Source organism: Numenius arquata, chromosome 1 (assembly GCF_964106895.1).
Source record: "Numenius arquata chromosome 1, bNumArq3.hap1.1, whole genome shotgun sequence".
In the NCBI taxonomy this organism is placed as follows: domain Eukaryota; kingdom Metazoa; phylum Chordata; class Aves; order Charadriiformes; family Scolopacidae; genus Numenius; species Numenius arquata.
Window position 1 is genome coordinate 92,042,919 of NC_133576.1, and position 19,303 is coordinate 92,062,221.

Consider the following 19,303-nt stretch of genomic DNA (forward strand, 5'->3'; position numbering starts at 1 on the left):
TTCCAAGGTCAGGTTGGACAGGGCTTTGAACAACCTGATCTATTGAAAGATATCCCTGTTGGCAGAAGGGGGGTTGGACTACATGATCTTTAATGGCCCCTTCCAGCCCAAACCTTGTAAGAGTCTAAAAATCCAAATATGCTCTACTGAATTAGATAATAATGTGGGACAAGAAGTGGTTTTCAAACCTAAATTTCAGAAAAGGCAGGAGTTTAGATTACCCTTGTACACAACTTTTCCTAATCACTTCTTCATTTGACTGATGAAGGTCTCCGATTGGCTACCCTGGAAGCACAGATGTCTAACTCTGGTACCATGAATCACCCTGACAAGAACCTTCCCATTGACACTGAACTAGCTATACTGACTGCTAGTTCTGAAAATGGCCAAAAGTGTTTTTAAAAACTTATGCTTCTGAAGGTCTTCATAGTTTACAAATTGTGTGTCCTGTAAAGCCAAAATTTACTTTCAGTTGAATTAGCTTCATTAACCATGTCCTGGGTTGAGAGACACAGGACTAACTTTTCTTCTAATGCTGGGAAAATTACACTTTTAGAAGACTCTAGTGTCTGAATTTGTGAAAATATTTACTTTATAGCCAGCCACACTCTGTGGCATTCAAGGTTAGTGTTTTCGAGCCTTGCTAGGTGCAGAGACAAGGAGGAGCAAGGCCTGGGCATTTGACCCAGGCTGGCCAACAGGAGTATTTCATACCATGAACGTCACATCTAATATAAATTAGAGAAGTTTGCTGCGTAGCGGGCTCTCTCTCTCCCTGATGGCGGTGGTCCAGACAACTCCTTGCCCCGGTGCCGGAGCCCTGAGGCCTTCCCTTCCTCCTGAAGCCATTGCGCTCGCAGTGTCCGATACTTGCTATCCACTGCTGGGAGTGCACAGCTTCCTGCTGATAGAATTGGCTGAGTATAATTTCTGTATATCTTATATCAGTATTGGGATTAATACTGGTTCTTTAGTATTATTGTTAATTATTTAGTCTTAGTCTATTAAATCTATTTATACTTCAACCCTTGTGTTTCTTTGTGTTCCCCGATTCCCCTTTCCGGGTGGGGAGGGGTCATCGGGTGATAGAATAATTGTCTAATGACAATAGATTGTTATGGGTTCTCTCAAACCATAACAAACCAATATGATTATTAATAAAAACAAAAACTGATTATTCCTACTGAAGGTAGGACTACTTATTTCTACTATGGATAGGAATAGTCAACAGCCCTATGTGTTGTAAGGGATATTTAATCTAAATATTAAGAGGAAAGAAGTCTATCTGTAAGGACAGGTAAGTATCAGAACACAATGCTTAGTGAATAATAGAATATCCAGCATTCAATGTTTTTGAAAAATGGTTAAAAGAAATTATGAAATGTTTTAGATATAATAAATTCTGCCTGTAGATAAAGGGTAGAATAGACATAATGATTTCTACCTGTAGACAAAAGGAAGGAGCAGATAAACTCTTGTGGCTGCATTTATTTTAGACAATTCATTGACAGTCATAAGTCTTAGACAACTATGACTGTAGGTGTTCCTTACCTCCCGGTTTACATATGCTATCAGTTGCAAAGTGCACTCTCAGAAAAAGTCAATTTTAATTACACATATTTGCAATGTAAATCCTTACTTAGAATTAATTCCAATATAATTTCCAAATTGTTCAGTTTGTTTTCAGCTGAAAGGCAATTTGAAGTTTTCTTGAAGAAAACAGAAAAAAAATGTAAATGAATGCACAGGCAGGAAAATACAAACAAATTAAAATGAGATAACAAGCAAGACATCTTCTAGATGTACTACCATTGTCTTTCTGAGGTTATTTAGGCTGAGATTCTTTTTACTTGTTTGCTACAATGTGTGGATACGATTTTATCATCATCCATGATGATAATAGAGATAACGAAAGAGGTAAAACAAAATAAAGTGAGTTTAGAAAAAGAATAAATAGCTTGTTTCAAAATCAACAAAGTTTGCCTAAGCTTTTCATTTTATAGAATGGAGGAGAATTTTCACCCCTGCAGACGAGGAAGGAGGATATCTGGTAGAGACTTGGGAGTACAGCAACATTTAAATGTTTTTCTCTGAATCCAAAAGATATGAAAACACAAAGAAGTGAAAACAACCAACTCATGCTTGTATCATTGGGGCATCTTTCAGGGTAACTTCAGAAACCATTTTTCTGTATAAGTATTAAAATAAAAGTCAAAGAGTTATTAGTTAGGAGGAGCAAAGAACATAACTGAAATCCATATGTGTAAAAAGCTACGATTCAAGCTGAGCTAGAATTATGATGATTCTGGATTATTATTTCATCACATTACAAGCTAATACATATAGCAATATGCCTATGCCAAAAATTTAGTTATAGCTTTATATTTATGATTCTAATTGTCCCTGCTTTTTAAAATTGTAAATTGCGATATTAATAAACCAATAATTTTACACTTACGTGGTTCTCATAATGAATGATAGCAGTCCATCTGAATTAAAGAAACAAAAACTTATCTTACAAAATTATTTCTGTTTACCGACGACATTGTTACCAGAGATCTTAGGTCTAGGAGTGTTATTAACATAAGTTATTTTGACATTGAATTCAGGATAGAGAAGAAAATATATTAAAAGTAAATCTGTAGGTCAAAGTTGTGATGAAATACAAATTTTTTTAAAGTGAAGATTAGTATGCTTTCTTTATCTTTAAATTCCTATATGCTTTCGTGGTAATATAAGTACATAATCATCCTTTAAATTATACCAGTGACATTTGAAACAACAATGCAAAAAGTAAAGTTCCTTTCCACAGCACCGTCACCAAAAATGGCAGTTTTCATTATGATGATAAGAAATAATGCATATCCTTGTGGACACACAGTTGTTTGAAAGGAGTGTCTACTTTTTCTTTTGACTTTAATTTATCATGCTTCCTAAGTAACACCTAGGGAACAGTTTTGCTCTCCTTGAATTTAAGCATGGCATTCAAATACAGATATTAATATGTGAGCTTCATGTCACAGCTCCCATTAAAATTAATAGAGATTCATTCAGGACTCTAAATGAACTATAGAGACATGATCTGCTGGATGACCACCAAGGGCCTGCTGCAGGTTCCATACAGAGATATCTACCACCTTTTGAGATGTTCTGTGATGCTCAAGACATCTGCTTAGGCTTCACAGAAACAAGGTATAAGCCACATGTACCATGGGCACCCCACTCCTCCTGGTGGGGAGCATGGGATGCTGATTCTCTCAGTGCAACCCAAAATCCCAGGCTAAGAGAGACCAGCACCATTGGCCGGGGGGGCCAGGGACATGGAGAAGAAGAGTTGTTGTTAGTCATTCTTCTTATGTAACAATTTTAAAGGTGTCATTAATGATCTTTTCTGCCTTATCTTACTATGGGTATAGTTAACTAGATTATTAAATCTAGATTATTAAACCCTTAACTAGATAACATTAAGTCCTAAACTCCACATACCCCTCTTGCCTATGCCACAGACTTTGTATGTGGCAATAGATAATTCTAATGACTTTATAGTAACATGGCGTTTTGCAGCAGTGAATTTGAAAGACAAATTAATAGAGAATTCGATTTGCAAATCCATTTTTGTTTTTTTTTTTCTCTGAAAACAAAACAAAAACCAAGTCAACTAATAAATTCATTGCATTTGTATAGATTCATTGAACATTAAAACCTATGGAATGATGAATTAGTCAACTGGATGTAATAAAGAAAACAATAAGTTTGTGGAATGTTATACAATCTAATATATTAAATGAACAATGTTACAACTAGTGACTCCAAAAGCTGATGCTCTGTTTCTTGCATATACAAGATTTTGCATGTACAAGAGAATGCAAGACTTTGCATTATCCAAAGAACTTCAATCAAAATATGGCACATAAGGGTACTTTTTGCAGCAGTTTTCTGCTTCATATTGGGAAGCTGTTGCTGCTACAACCTATTCCAATTAGTTTGCTATTAAATAATATTTACACACAATTTTATCAGCTCCATCTATCCATCTCCATTTATCCAACTCCAACAACCTGCACAATGAGACAGAGTATGTTCTCAACTTGTTCACAGATAAACAAATTCTGTGAACAATAAAAATGCTGGAGGACCAGGACGCTCTTCCAACAGACCTAGACAAGCTGAAGAAATAGGTCAACAGTAACCTCATCATGATGTTTAACAAATGCAAAGTCCTTCAAATAGGATGGAATAATCCCACACCACAGCCAGGCTGGGCATCAACTGGCTGGAAAGAAACTTTGAAGAAATGGTCCTGGCAGAGCACTGGAATGGGCTGCCTATAGAGGCGGTGGAGTTTCTGTCTCTGGAGACATTCAAAACCCGCCTGGACATGTTCCTGTGCAACCTGCTCTAGGAGGACCTGCTTTGGCAGGGGGGGTTGGATCAGGTGATCTCCAGAGGTCCCTTCCAACCCCATATCATTCTGTGATTCTGTGCGTCCTATCAGACATGATGAACATGTCATCAATGAGTTGGTAGTGTGTCCGGCTGCATAGATAGACAGCCTTGTCAAGGAACTTGACTGGACATGGCTGTGAGCAGCCTGATCTATTTGGTCTAGCTTTGAGGTGCCTTTACTCTTCTTAAAAATCTTTGGTAATGGTGATTCTACTGTGTGTCTAAACTACACTACAGTCTTTCACTATTCTTATCATCAGGTGCCGAACCCGAATCATTCTTCTTGGAATTTAACTTCATTGTTTCTTGTCCTATCTACCATCATGGTTTGTAAAGGCAGATGGAGACAGCAGACCTAGCTTGTGCCTCATATTGGATTGGTGAGGTCATCTTAAAATGGTAGTTTTACAGTTTCAGTTGCATCATTATTAAATGTCCTAGCCTAAAGGCTTTATCATATATTCAAAAGACTCTCAGTTACAACATCCATTAGAAAGAAATAAGTTATAGACATTTTGTCAAAATTTCAACACTTTACAACCATCATATCATGAAAAGAAACAGTAATTATACAACTCTTCTACCAAGACCATATTTTATAGTATATACAGATTTTGCTGTGGATATTTTACGTAATACTAATCAAAGAATACTAAGAATGCTTTCTATGACAGAAAGTGTTCCTCCACTTTTGATTTGGTTTTATGTGCTTCAGATTCACAGACCTTAACAACTATGTAAGGCAATTATATGTGGCAATGACTACCCTCTTCTGAATTCTTTTCTTCCCTTCTCTATTCATTAGTAGTAATGGGAGCCAAGAAAACTAATTTAAATATAATGAATTTCAGGAAGTAAAAGGTGATGAACCCCAGATATCTATGAAAGGAGGAAAAAAAAAAAAAAAAAAAAGAATTTTTTTTTTTAAAAAAAAAGACATTTAAATCTCATGCTAGTCTTTTAGGTAAGATTTTAAATTATTCCAGCACTTAAGATACAGAAGGATTTTTTACAGAATTTAAAAAGGTGTTCCTGTACATATAGCATCAGTGTCATCTGATGGCTCCATTTTTAAGCACATGAATGAGTGATATGTTTTTTGTTGGGGCTGAACACCTTTTATTTCCTTGTTCTAAATCTCAGACAACTATTTTTATATCTTACTCAGTTCTCATCACTAAGATATTTCAGAGAATTTCCAATAGCATTGTAAACCATGAGAGCTGGTGAACAATGTTAAAAATCTACTTGTACTTAATAGTAACTATTAAAATGTCAGCAACCTGAAATATTCCTTTAACAGGTTTTCTAAATGACTCATGAATTGTCCCAGGAGACTATACACAAAATTAATCAAATGGAAATGTAGGCTATAGAATATTTAGTCTCTATAAAAAAAACTATACTAAACCAAGAGATATTCAGACCTTGTTGTCAGAGATATAATGCTGCCGAACATTAAATAACATCCTTCCTCCCAAGTACAGAATTTGCTGCATTTCATATTGTTTGATTTCTTTGGCTACTGAAGTCCCAAAGGGGAATTTTAAGAGAAATACAGAATCCATCTCAACTTTGCAATCTCTGAAAAACTAGTAGAATGACAATTCTCAGTTGGCCAAATGACACTTTCCACTTTCAGTGCACCATAAGCAACTGAAAGCATAGTACCAGTATCAGTGAGAATAGAAAGCTGACAAACACTTTATACTTTCCATCAAATTCTGATTTCTATAATTTATTTTTTTTTCTGAAAAAACATGGCAGGTTCTGTCTAAAACACAAGGGAAATGTTAATTTTGCTTTTATGATTTTTATAGCAAGAAAGAATTTTTCTGCAAGAAAGGAAGGAAAAGAGCGGAGGGTTTGATCAAGTTTGAGTCTGTCTTAGACAGATTATCTCTTTAATGATCAGAATCACATTCATACCAAAATGAAATGCAAGAGATCATCTGTTTTATTCCTGTAAATGAGGGTAATTGAGTAAATGCGGTATACAAATTACAGTGCAATAATTTGGTATTTTTTCCTAATTGACATTGGCAAATTACTTTAAATTTTCATTCTTTTGCGGATCAGGAATAGGGTGGCAGCAGGAAATCTTTTAGGTAGGAAAATTTATTAAGAAATAATGTGTCAAGAATATGTGACCATATTTGTATCAATGAAATTTTTGCTGGTTTTTATTTTTACATAAAATTATATTAAACCAGCAAAATAACATCTAAATAAGTAAAAGTCATGTTGTAACAAAAAAAAAAAAAAATTAAAACTTGCTTAACTAAAAATTTCCAATTTATTTACTTTTAAAATTTCTAATGTAGTTTTTGATTTTATGGTCCTTGTGTTTTTAATCAAAAAACTCAGAATGTGGGATAAACCAGGATCTATATCGAACTAGCACCTTTTTTTTTTTTTTTAATTGGTTTAGATGCAGATAGATTTATAAAGAATATTTGCTCTTTAAATTTATTAATGGTTTCAAAAGTTAGTCATCACAGATTGCCTAATGCATAAAATCAAATGTCTACATATTTGGATTTTTTCTCTTTGTGTAATGAAATGCACTGCAGTGAGATGAAGTAATTGGAATGATGAAAAATACAACACATTTTGAAAGCTGGGAAAGAAGATAATGCATTGAATAAGCAAGTTCTGTCTGGTTTGGGTGGTTTTTTCAGTTGATTTTTTGGCTTTTCAGCCAGGTACTCTCCTGTATCTAGCAGTTCCCCCAACTAATGATAACTTTCTTTCAGAACTTAAGTTTCTCCGTTCTCTCACCTAGTACCAGCTTCCTTAGCTTTCATAGAAATTACCCTGGACTATCCCTCTTGTTAGAGCATATATTTTCCCCTTTTGGCCAGAGTCACCATTTGCTAGAAATTCTTTCTACTGATTCTGTTTGACAGCTCTGGAAATAACTGATTAAACAAACAAACAAAAAACAGAAAGAAAGAAAGAAAGAAACAAACAAACATACAAACAAACAAAGAAAACAAAAAACTTAGCAGCTTTGCACATATCTTTTTCTTTGAAGATATGAAATTATCTATGCTGGCCATTTACCTAATCAGTAGTATCTCCTTGACGATTTCCAAAACATATTAATATCCAGTCTAAGGTCTGTCAAATCTAATATTGAAGGATTTGGTCACCATTGACCTACCCTGTTCTGGGACAAATAGTTTCATTTGTTCAAATTACTTAGTGTCATTTTCTTCCTTCGGTCATTAGCCACAAAGTATATCTCCGCATTTTCCATTTGCCTTTGTAGGTCGAATCACAACCTGGGTTTCTCAGGCTCTTTGGCATTCTGAAATCACAACTAAGGTAAATCTATACTCTCATAGGCACTAATTGTACATTAATGTAGGGATTCATGCACACAGTGAGATCTCAGTGTTCTATACTCATCCTGCTCATTTTCCTCTGAATATGCAGCACAGGCAACGCTGTCATCCAAGAGCCAAGTTCATCCAAGCTCTTTAATCTTAAAAAAAAACAGCCAACCAACCAACCAACAAACCAAACATCTATCTATTTATCTACCTTTGTCATAGAAGCAGAGGAAAGATTTGAATTTTTTTCACGAACACATTATTCATGTTGAGATGTTGTCTTCCTTTTGTATCTTTTCGTTCTCTAATATCATTATTTGTTCCATTGAATGCAATCAGGGATTTTTTGTTGTTATTGTTACCTTTCTTTTTCTAAACTTGAAGCACTCTAATCACAATGGTTTGATTGGCAAGCAATTAGTTATTCTTGGGTCATTTCACATTGCTTTTAACTTCCCCGACCATGAAATAAATGAGGAAAAAAGGTATTTCCCAGATAATTTGTGTCTGAAAGAAGTCTGAAGATAATGCACAAAGATGAGAGTAGTTTCTTTTCAGAATTGTTGTCAGAAAAAGATTCTGGTCTCTTAATTTCAATGTCAACTGCATAGATTAGATTGCTGAATTGACAAATTATAGTCAGCTAGCAAGATTCTTTTTTAAGTGAAAGGCAGTTCTGTAAATAACATTCTAGTGTATTACAATAGATATATTTTTTAAACCTGCATTTTCTGATTTATTCATTTTGTACTGCCCACATCAGGATAGAATTTTTAAACAGAGTGGCAGGACCAATCAAAAGTGGTTTATTTCAAGTAGTTGTAGATGAACATTTCTGAATGATTAGCAAACAAAAGGAAAAACTCCAAAATAAGGCAAATATGTTATTTTATTATTTAGTAAGGAGCTGGAAATAAACCAGTTATCAAAATATTGCAAAATACTTAATTACATAATGAAAGCATATTTTATGTGTGCTACAGGCTTCTTCTATGCACAAAGCCTGCCAATTTTCAGACTGAAAAAAAGTAATTTCATTTTGTGCAGAAATGCTCTTCTTTTGCATTGATGTATTGTAAAACAGATAGAAGATAACATTTAAGTTATAGTCAGTTGCAAATTAGTATATTCAGATGTAAAATAATTTTCATTTAAGGAAAAAGTACATTGCTCTTAAATGTTAAGAAAGACATTTAATGCCTTTGGGTACACATACTTTCTGTTGATGCTGAACAGAATAATAGTCAATGCCTGCTTATTTTCTCTTTTAGAAGGCAAGAGAATGGAAATATATTAAAGTATGTGCTTTTCTTCCTTAAAAGACACTTGAAGTCATTCTCTGTCCCTGGGCAATTAAAGAGATGGAGTGGAAAGGAAAAAAAAAAAAAAGAAAAAAAGAAAAGAAAAACAAAGCTGAAATAATTATTTGTTAAAACAGCACCTTTGACAGTCTCTTGTTGACACATGTGGTTACCTAAGCAATGTGTATATTATAAACCTACAGTGTAAATTATAGTGTATTCCAATCTGTTGAAGGGAGGCATTACAGACAGATAATGCTTTAGTATGAGAAGACCAGTCAGTACTAAAGGCTGAGAGAAAGCAGAAATAATGTAATATACAATTCAGTTTCAGGAGATCTCTGGAAGTATAGCTTTGAGGGACATTTACATCTAAAATTAAGCAGGAAGGAAGACTGCATTTCCTAGAGGTTTGGAAAGACCATAGCATGAATTTATGAGTTCCTATAATGAAGGGTCATAGGCTTCAATTCTGTCTTTGACCAGAGCAGCAGAGGAAAACCAGATTCAAGCAGAAGTGAAGTATGATAACATTAGGCCAACTCGAGGCCATGTAGCACAATTTGGATCAACTCTGAGCATAAGGTTCTGCATAATTGCATTGTTCATGCTTGTTTATAGCTACAACCAAGCAGGTCAGTGATCTTTAGATGGAAAAGTCAGGAAAAATGAGTTTGCTATTTAAATATGTGCATATAAGTTTATATATGCAAAGGTTTAGAACTAGACTAAGATATAGCTGCTTGCTTTTTTTCCTCAAGGTCTGGTTTAACGTTCATATTCACAAAAGAAATGTTCTTAATCTTCACCTTGGCATCCAAGAAATATGTAGCAGCACTTTTCCACTAACATTTGATTCTGCTTTGTTTTAATCCTGGTTACATCCTTTAGCTGAGGGTGTTCAAAGCCACTCAGTAGCTTTCTTCACATTGCATGGCTTTTAACTTGTTTGTCTTAAACATGAAAGATCCATAGCTGTTAATATTCCTGGCACAATATCCTTGCCTCTCAGCATGAAGTTCATTATCCTATGTAAGACAAATTAACATAAAGACAGCCAATTTTAACTGGATGTCAGCCTAAAAAATCTGAGGTACTAAACTATCAGCTTCACACATGGGTCTATGCCATGACATCAGTCAGATAAGCTTTAGAGGAAGATCAGTAGACCTTCACAGATATTGTTATTCTTGCCAGTTCAGCGGCCAGGTTCAGTGACTTTTGAAAGATTAGGTCCTCACAAGCAGCTCTTCAGCATAACATTTTATGAGATTGCTGGGCAGAGCTTCTTGTTTCAATTTGTCCTAGGTTACATCTTATTTCTCTCAAATCTAATAGCTGTATGAGTGAAAAAGAATCGTTAATGAGAGTATTAATAATGAAAAGAAAAAAGTTGTTTTCATTTCTTTGAATTTAACTCCAACAACAAAGGGGTGCATTGGATAAGAAATTAGGCTGCTCAGTTAAAAGCTTGAATATGAAAAAAAAGTAAATAATTTTATTTGCTGGGAAAAAAAATGTTCTAGATATCTGAAAAAGTTTATATATGAAACCATAAAATGGTAGTGTCATAACAGTTGTACAAAGGCATACATTCTTTGTCTCCATGAAAATCCCTCCTATCTCTGTCTGAGAGGGATGGAACAGCTGGCAAAATCAAAGCCAGCATTATCCTTTCAAAATCAAGAACAATACATTGTGCATAATCAGTTTTCTTGGAAAGAAAGATGCTTGTTTGCTCAAAAGCTAATGAAGTACACATGCCTCATAAATAACAACTGGGAAGTCAGAAAGTGCCCTAAGCTCTGTCAGCAAGGCAGTGCCATAACACGGGACTGTCTCTTGACAGTAACTGGGAATACTAGATGGACTGAACTATTAAAAGCACAAATGATTGATGCTTATCCAGAATCCTCACAAAAGGCTGCCCTTGACATAAGCAGACAGCTTAAGATATTCATCTAGGAAACTCACAGTGCCCATGGCATCAGTTGAGCAAACTGAGAGCCAGAAGATGCTCCCCAAGTAGCTAAAGCTTATAATTGAACTTTGGCAAAACATTTACATCATCAAATAATCTCCCAGTAGTCCACCCACAGTGTTATTTGATGGTATCTTGTGTATTGACAGCTGTCCAGCAAGCTGGAATTACTGTAATTTTGGCAAAACAAGTGTTCAAGCTTTTATGGTAGATGAGCAAATTAGAAGTGCTGAGCCAATAACCCCTCCACAGTTGGATTTCTATTGGGTGTTGGCATAATAGGAACACAGACAACTTGATTTTCATAATATTTTTTGAAAGTTAGCATCATGTCTTCTATTCTCCTTTTCATTTCTCTGCTAGAATGATTCACAGCAAAAAATCCATAAACTCACACAGAAGCAGAATTTCTAATAGAGTGTATAACTTTTCCTTGTGTGCACAGGTTTCTACATGTGCAGAAGAGCTTATCTAGAGAGATACCATATTTAGAACTGAGAAGATCGTTTAGGTTTGGCCCTTTTAATGATAGGTTTGGACAAATCCCTAATATTAAATTCTCCATCTTCTTGGGATTGTCCTATGACTTCAAGTCTTCCCTTACTGGGAAAATGGTAAGTGAAATAGGGAAAGGCATTGGAGAAAGAGAGATATTAAAGATATTTAACCTCTGGAAGGTTGGTCATACTTCAAGGATGAACTCTCAAAAGCACAGGAGAAGGCCATCCCCAGGTCCCATAAAATGAGCCAACAGGGAAGAAGACCAGCCTGGCTAAATAGAGGGCTTTGGCTGGACCTCAGGGAGAAAAGGAAAGTCGACGATCTCTGGAAAAGGGGGTTGGTTACTTATGAGCAATATCAAGGTGTAGTGAAGATATGCAGGGAAAAAATTAGAAGGGCAAAAGCCCAAGCAGAACTTAACTTGGCTACCACAGTTAAAGATAACAAGAAGAGTTTTTTTCAGTATATCAATAAAAAAAGGAAGGCTAGGGAAAATGTAGGCCCACTGAAGAATGAGGTGGGTGCCTTGGTGGTGGAAGACACAGAGAAGGCAGAGTTGCTGAATACCTTCTTTGCTTTGGTCTTCACTGCCAAAAGCTGCCCCTCATGAATCCCAGCCCCTGGAGACAAGGGGGAAGGTCTAGAGAGAGGAAGACTTTCCCTCTCTTGGGGAGGACTGGGTTAGAGACCACTTGGCCAAACTAGACGTACATAAGTCCATGGGCCCTGATGGGATGCACCCATGAGTGCTGAGAGAACTGGCAGATGTTATTGCTGAGCCACTTTCCATTATTTTTGAGAAGTCTTGGAGAACAGGGGAAGTGCCAGAAGACTGGAGGAAGGCAAATATCACACCAGTCTACAAAAAGGGAAAGAAGGAGGACCCAGGGAACTACAGGCCAATTAGTCTCACCTCTGTCCCTAGGAAAGTAATGGAGTAAATCATTCGAGATGTCATCTCCAAAAACATTGAAGATCAAGAAATTATTGGAAGTGGTCAACATGGATTTATCAAGGGTAAATCATGCTTGACCAATCTGATAGCCTTCTATGTCATTATAACTGGATGGCTGGATGAGGGGAGAGCAGCAGATGTCATCTACCTTGACTTCAGCAAGGCTTTTGACACTGTCTCCCATAACATCCTCATTAGAAAATTAAGGAAGTGTGGGCTAGATGAGGGGACAGTGATGTAGATTGATAACTGGCTGTGTGACAGAACTCAGAGGGTTGTAATTAATGGAGCAGGGTCAAGTTGGAGGCCTGTAACCAGCAGTGTCCCCCAGGGGTCAATACTCGGCCCAGTCCTGTTCAACATATTCATCAATGACCTGGATGAGGGGACAGAGTGTATCCTTAGCAAGTTCGCTGATGATACCAAACTGGGAGGGCTGGCCGACACTCCAGAAGGCTGTGCTGCCATCCAGCCTGACCTGGACAGGCTGGAGAGCTGGGCAGAGAAAAACCTAATGAGGTTCAACAAGGGCAAATGTAGGGTCCTGCACCTGGGGAGGAAGAACCCCAGGCACCAATATAGGTTAGGGATGGGTCTTCTGGAAAGCACTACTGAGGAGAAGGATCTGGGAGTCCTGGTGGATAGCAAACTTTCCATGAGCCAGCAATGTGCCCTTGTTGCCAAGAGGGCCAATGGGATCCTGGGATGCATAGGGAAGAGTGTGGCCAGTAGGTGGAGGGAGGTCATTCTCCCCCTCTACTCTGCACTGGTGAGGCCACCACTGGAATACTGCATCCAGTTCTGGGCTCTCCAGTTCAAGAGAGACAGGGAACTACTGGAGAGAGTCCAACGTAGGGCAACTAAGATGATTAAGGGATTGGAGCATCTCCCTTATGAGGAAAGGCTCAAAGAGCTGGGGCTCTTTAGCCTGGAGAAGAGAATCACAGAATCACAGAATCACAGAGGTTGGAAGGGACCTTTTAAGATCATCTAGTCCAACCAATGAAAAAAAAAAAAAAAAAACAAAAAAAAAAAAACACAAAAACCACCACACACGCAACCCACACACACACCACCACACCACCCAACACTAATCCATATTCCCAAGCACTATGTCAACTCCTCTCTTGAATACCTCCAGGGATGGTGCCTCAACCACCTCCCTGGGCAGCCCATTCCAATGCCTGACAACCCTTTCAGTAAAGAAATATTTCCTAATATCTAACCTGAACTTCCCCTGGCGCAACTTGAGGCCATTGCCTCTTGTCCTATCATCTGTAACTTGGGAGAAGAGACCGACCCCCGCCTCTCTGCAGCCTCCTTTCAGGTACTTGTAGAGAGCAATAAGGTCTCCCCTCAGTCTCCTCTTCCCCAGACTGAACAACCCCAGCTCCCTCAGCCTCTCTTCGTAAGACTTGTGCTCCAGACCCCTCACCAGCTTCGTTGCCCTTCTCTGGACCTGCTCCAGCACCTCAATGTCTTTCCTGTGGTAGGGGGCCCAAAGTTGGACGCAGTACTCGAGGTGGGGTCTCACCAGTGCCGAGTACAGGGGGACGATCACCTCTCGGGTCCTACTCACTACACTGTTCTTGATACAGGCCAGGATGCTGTTGGCCTTTTTGGCCACCTGGGCACACTGCTGGCTCATGTTCAGCCTGCTGTCGACCAACACCCCCAGGTCCTTTTCTGCCAGGCAGCTCTCCAGCCATTCTTCCCCAAGCCTGTAGCGCTGCCTGGGGTTGCTGTGACCCAAGTGCAGGACCCGGCACTTGGCCTTATTGAACCTCATCCCGTTGGTCTCAGCCCATCGATCCAGCCTGTCTAGATCCCTCTGCAAAGCCTCTCTACCCTCCAGCAGATCAACACTGCCACCCAGCTTGGTGTCGTCTGCAAATTTGCTGAGGGTGCTTTCGATCCCCTCGTCCAGATCATTGATAAAGATGTTGAAGAGGCTGAGGGGAGACCTTATTTATGTTTACAGGTACCTAAAGGGTGGGTTGAAGGATGATGGAGCTTATTGAATTGGACTAGATGATCTCTAGAGGTCCCTTCCAACTCTGACAACTCCATGATTCCGTGATTCCATGATATTTACTCCTTCAGGTTCTCACCACAATCACAATGAGATTGAGGGGTTCATGGACTCATAGAATCATCGAATGTGGGAACAACAGAATCACTCAGGAGAAAGGGACCTCACGACATCTCTAGTTGAAGCTCCTGCTCAAAGCCGGGGCAGCTCTGAGGTCAGGAATGGGTGTTCAGGTCTGCATTCAGTCAAATCTTGAAAACCTCCAAGGACAGAGGTGGAACAACCTCCATGGGTAACCTACTCAAACTGTAGTTTTTATGCAAACAATGGCAAGGGACTGGAAGAAGAGGTGAGAGGTAGAAAAAGTAAATGTTAAAGAAAGATAATTTATTATTTATTTCATAGAATCATGGAATGGTTGGAGTTGGAAGGGACCTTAAAGATCATCGATCTCTCCAGCCCAACCTGTCTTTGTGCCTGGGATTGCCACGTCCCAGGTGCAGGACCCTGCACTTGGCCTGGTTGAACTTCATGACGTTTGCTCGAGTCCACCTCTCAAGCCTGTCCAGGTCCCTCTGGATGGCATCCCTTCCCTCCAACGTGTCAACCGCGCCACTGAGCTTGGTGTCGTCAGCAAACTTGCTGAGGGTGCACTCTATCCCACTGTCCATGTCTCCAACAAAGATGTTAAACAGCACTGGTCCCAGTTCCCAACCCTGAGGAACACTCATCACTGGCTGCCACTTGGACTTTGACCCATTGACTGCAACCCTTTGAGTGCCCATTTCAGTCATTTAAGTAATTTGCGTGATGGCATGTATTGTGGTGCCTGATTAAGGTTTTTTGTTTTGTTGGTTTGGTTTTCTCTGGGTCTGGGTTTTCATTTTGTTTTGTGCTGCATTGAATTGGTGTGGGTTGATTCTGAACAAAGATGTCATTCTGCAATAGTGTAGGCAAAATGCTCATTGTTATAATAAATCAAATAAAAATTATATTAATATAAACTTTAACTCTGGATAAGGAATAAGAAAAGCTTTCAGAGGACACTGTCTGTTAGCTTGCAGATCAATGCAAGAGAAAAGAATGTCTTCCAATTTAACCATACATAAATTGCACCTATTAAAGAACTTCAGGTTTTTATGTGATGTAATAAAGACTCTATTGCCATAGACGTTGTGTTGCCACAACAATACAATCTAGAGAAGCTTAAGTCTGTAAATCTTGACTGTTTCACATTGTCAGGCGTGTCTATAAACATTTTTTGCACTTTAAGTTTTACAGGCTGTACTTAACAGATTATTGAAAACAAAACAAGGTTTTACTGAGGCAACTGAGAACATAGCGTATGGTTTTGCTAGATTTTTTAGAGTTAAATGATCAATACAAATCAATGGAATGTAAGAAAACATCATGTACTGTTGAAAACAGCTGAATTCATAGCAAACAAAACTAATACAAATTGAATATGGAACTATGTCACTGATATACAATGTTTAGCTTTTAAGTTAACTAGGTCAAAAATAAACCCTGAAACAAATGAGAGAGTTCTTTATTTTATGCAGTGTATGACATACAGATGTATCTAACTGGAAGACTTGATTTAGGAAAACAGTTTTATGTGTCTACAAGTTTCTTTTGCTGTTTTTAGCCTATTACTCCATGATGTCATCCAAAACAGTGATACTGTCCTTTTATGTCATTTCTGTATATAATTTTTGTGTATGGAAGTGCATTGATTGACAAACCTTACTGAAACCATTGTTTCATTGGTGGGGAGCTTTCTGAAGACTTACATGTTGTGTTCTTTCTGCCCATATGTGGAGCTATCATATAAATAATGGAGGTCTGTGAAAGATTTACCAGTGACTTACACATCTCGTGCTGAGGTCCCACAGTAGTCTTCAGTATCCGTATGATTTCTTGGTTTGTAAGTCATATCTAATATTATATCTACAAGTTGATATAGTGTTGAACTGAAACTAGGATTTATTGCTCATTCAATTTAAAATTCTTGCAATAGAAAAATGATGAAATAATTATTCTTGCAGTATTAACATGATGGGCAAGGATGCCTGTTTAAGAAGTTTTTCCATTGTCAGCTAAACTATCTCTAAAATGGATATTGTAGCAGTGGTGATAATAAAAGGGAGAGCTCAAACTCAAATTTTCAAAAAGATATTATAAACTGAATGGAAAAAGATATGGAAGAAAGGAGCAGCAGAAGATAAAGGCTTACCAAAATCTAATTTTTCAGAATGATTGTGCAGTATAGTTTAGTCAGAAAACGTCCCCAAAATAGACATCTAAATAAAGTGTGCTAGTAGCTTATACACTTTCAGAATATAATGGGCAATTGCTTAGATGGCAGTTTTGCAAATCTAGATATTTTTTTCCCCAGGAAAAACAAAAATAATTAAATTGTTCTAGTCTAAATGTACAATTTATGTAAATATAAATATATAACAATATAAATACAATTTCACAATAAATAGACTTAAAATATATTTACAATATATTAAAATATTTTAAAAATATTAATATTTTTATTAAAGTTTATTAAGTTAAAGACTTCTACACATACCTCTGTTAAGAACTTACTCAAGCTGACAATTCTATTAGTTGCTAGGTTGTGACTACGCTGTTTTCAGGCTTCACTAGAATGGAGTCAAAATATTTTTCAGCTCTACTCTGCTTATTATGAACACTGCTATATTCTAGTGTGATTGATAGGTGATTTACTCCCTTACATGCTCTTGCTAGTCTGGTCTGTAAGCAGTTGCTATATGAAACTAAATAGGTAATTGAATAAATTATGCAGTAGCGGAGTAAAAAATAATTAAATCAATTACCTAATAGTTGAGTAAACAGATAATTCTTATGGAAGAAGAAAAAAATATGGCTCCTCCTGCAGACTCTTCTGATCCTTGGAATATTTTTTGTCAATTAAAAAAATGTGTGATGTTGTTCCAATGATATGTGAAGACATACTTTTTGCTTTCCCATTGCATACCATGATCAAAGTCAAACCTAACATTGCCTTTAGTTTAATAATACACTACAAGTTATTCAGATATCCTCTTCTCTTCACACAGGCACCTTTTTTTTCAAAGACTATTGTCAGTAACTGAATGTGACAAGAGTAAATAAAACTACTTTTTCTGACATTTTAATTGTCTATATTATGGTGAAATTTTGTCCAGGACAAAGTGCTCTCCTGATGAAATATTTTTAAAGCAATACTTCTTCCATCTGGTAAATGAAATTCATAGTCTTTGGATTCCAATTGTTTTAATGAAAGAGCAATTGTCTAGGCAAATGCACTCATAAAAAGTTTAATTTTCCCTAAAAGTAGGCTAGTTGAGGTTTTGCACTTGAACAGAATCCTCTTATCTGAAATTAGTTCAGTTATTTGCATACATACAGGCTACAGATGGAAAGGAGATTCAAAAGTAAAAACACCATCTGCATTTGACTTTAATGACAAATCATATGGAAGTCTGAGAATCTCTTTCAGTAACTATATTGCAAAATGGTTCACAAGATCTTCACAGATTCTCCTCATTTGTTTTGACCCTGCAAAATCATTACTATAAAACCCATCTATGTCTAGACAATCAGAAGTACTTATGTATCTCTTATAATTAGGGATGTAATGAAGTTCTCTTCCGTACACCTTTTGGAATATGCTAGCGTATCAAATCTGTAAGGTATCTACAGTATGTATTTCTATCAGTGTTGATATTCCCAGTTATGAAGGACATAAAATGTTCTGAACTTGAAGACATTGGTTGTGATGATCAGAGATACATGGAACCATAACCTTGCCTGGAACAAAATATAAAAGGCAACAGTAACATTTGCATTTTGTAACATAATCATTGTGAACTGATGGCATGCAGCATTTTTCAGGTGCTTCTTAGGTTTGGGAAAGATAAACATATGCTTTATTACCTGAACATTTAAATCCCTTTTACCATTATCACATGAAAATATATCAGAAAATGAAAGGAAAAAATAAGAGGATGCCAGAACTTTTATCTGGATGGCTACCAATACTCAACATTTGATTTACAGAATTCAAATACCAAATTAGAAATATCCTTGGGAAACCATAACTGAATCCTAAACTTACAGGGTTTTGACTTCAAACTTCCTTTTTGTCAACCAAAAGATTTAAATTTATTCAGATAAATATTTGTGCTTAGTGTTTGGAAGGTTAGGCATCATTTATTCTAGGATTTAATTTAACTCAAGAATGTAAAGCACACTGAACACATCTAATGGTGTGACAGAGCACGTCACAGAGAAGAACATGTTTCCCAGTCTTTCACATAATACTGGAATTATTTTATTTCCCCCATGTTGAAACATAATTTCTATAAAGTGCAATTTTGACAGGCTTTAGGTCTACCCATTAAGTCCTTTCACATCATCCTTTTGTCAGGTGTCAGCAGAATTTCTCCCGCTCATTCATGCCCTACATTACATTCTCTTTAAACTTCAGGCATCAACTGTATATTCTTGATGCATATGCTTGACCTTTATTGTAATACTTAGACATCTTCTCTCTTCTCGTTTCTTTTTTCATTTGGTTGGTTGTTTTGGTTTCTTGTTTCCTGAGTTCTTTTCCATTTTGCCAGTGGAAAGATATGTGGTCAGATGTGTGGAAAAGTGTGATCAGATGTTGCACTCCTCCACAGATTTCAACGCTATTAGTATGCATAAATTATTGTCTCTTGAATAAAAGCA